The sequence below is a fragment of the Nicotiana sylvestris genome, chromosome 7, assembly GCF_000393655.2.
Source record: "Nicotiana sylvestris chromosome 7, ASM39365v2, whole genome shotgun sequence".
Taxonomy (NCBI): Eukaryota; Viridiplantae; Streptophyta; class Magnoliopsida; order Solanales; family Solanaceae; genus Nicotiana; species Nicotiana sylvestris.
The window spans coordinates 108,197,506-108,199,670 of NC_091063.1; positions in this window are offsets into that span (position 1 = coordinate 108,197,506).

Genomic DNA, 2,165 nt, shown 5'->3' on the forward strand with positions numbered 1-2,165 from the left:
GTCGTACAACTTTCGAGGTCAGTAATTGAAGAAGGACATGCCGAAATAAACTCCACAAGTTTAACCTGGGATTGGAGGAATAAGTATATCGAATACCTAAAGAAGGGGGAGCTTCCATCGGATCCTAAGGAATCGAGGACTCTACGCACGAAGGTCGTATGGTTCACATTGACCGAGGATAGAACACTGTACAGGAGAATGTTTTATGGACTGTTGGAGATATGCTTAGGACTGGGAGACACCGACTACGTTCTATGGGAAATTCAGGAGGGCACTTGCAAAAATCATTCTGGTGTCGAGTCATTGGTTCGCAAAGTTATCAGAGTAGGATACTATTGGGATGAAATGGAAAAAGATACAAAAGAGTTTGTTCGAAGACGCGATAAATGCCAAAGATATGCATCGATGATTCACGAACCCAAAGAGCAACTCCACTCAGTCCTATCCCCATGGTCGTTCATGAAATAGGGAATGGATATCATCGTCCCTCTACCATCGGCCCTAGGTAAAGTTAAATTTATTTTATTTATGACTGACTATTTTTTTAAGTAGGTTGAAGCATAGGCCTTTGAGAAAGTCAGAGAAAAAGAAGTCATAGACTTTATTTGGGACCACATTATATGTCTATTCAGGATGCCTGTTGAGATCATAATGGACAATGGAAAGCAATTCGTCGGCAGCAAAGTGACAAAGTTTCTTAAAGACCACAAAAGAAAAAAGATCCTGTCAATGCCATATCATTCTAGTGGGAACGGATAGGCTGAATCGACAAACAAGACTATCATACAAAATCTAAAGAAAATATTGAATGATGCTAAAGGAAAATGGAGAGAAATATTACCCGAGGTCCTTTAGGCGTATCGAACAACTTCAAAATCCAGTAAGGGGGCAATACCGTTCTCTTTAGTCTGTGGTGCCGAATCTCTGATCCCGGTCGAAGTTGAGGAACCTAGCTTTATGTTTCGGTATGCAATGGAAGAGTCAAATCACGAGGCTATGAATACGAGCCTCAAATTTCTAGATGAAAGACGAGAAACTGCCATCTTTCGAATGGCTGCATAGAAACAGCGGATCGAAAGGTATTACAACTGAAGAGCCAATCCTCGACATTTTAAAATTGGGGACTTAGTTCTAAGAAAGGTCACTCTCAATACTCGAGACCCAAATGAAGGAAAACTTGGCCTGAACTGGGAGGGACCATATCAGGTCCTCGATATCATTGGAAAAGGATCCTACAAACTTGGCACAATGGACGGCGAGCAATTACCAAACAATTGGAACGTATCACTCCTCAAACAATATTACTGCTAAGGTATGACCTTCTAAATTTTCATTTATATTTTACACTAACCAATTGCAGGTGTTCAATCGAAGACATCGAAGTATTATTCATCACAAAGTCCTTAGGTTTTGTTAGAGATAGCTATGTAAATGTTAGAGATAGCTATGTAATTGTCCCACATTGGAATAGGAGTAGTATCCCATTTGTATAGAGTAGCTATAAATAGCACCTCTTGTATTGCATCACACACAATATCAATATATCATATTTTCTCCCGTGCCTTCTCACATGGTATCAGAGCTATCGTGAGAGATTTATCGTTGTGCATAAATTCCAGCGATTCCGGGAAGTAAAATCAGTCACCGGAACCCTTTTTTTTTCGGCGACTTTCAAAGTTATTTTGTGTCTGCTTTGTCTCGGTCAGTGTTGTGCACAAAATCCAATACTACCACAAGAGTAGTCACTGTCCGACGACCAAATCCCAGTGAAAATCTCCGGCGGTACTGTAGGTGTCCAAAGAAAATTTTCCGACGAAGTTCCAACGTTGCGTGGGCCACCTTCCGGCCATTTTTTGGCGATGACTCTTCAGGACAGATTGTTTCTCTTGCAATTCCGAGCCTACCCATCCAGGTTACACCAAATTCCGACCACTTTTTTATTTTTCCAACGTGAATAGTAATTTCAAAAGGTTGACTTCCGACCATTTTTTGAAAAAGTTCCTTCAGAACAGTTGGGTCTTCTGGTAATTCCGATCCTACCCCTACTGTTTTTATTTCATTCCGACCACTTTGAATATTTTCCGGCTGCAACAGTAACTTTCCAACTGCTACAGTAGTTTACTATTCTGGTTCAGTGTTCCTTACTCTATTTTCAGTGGATTACA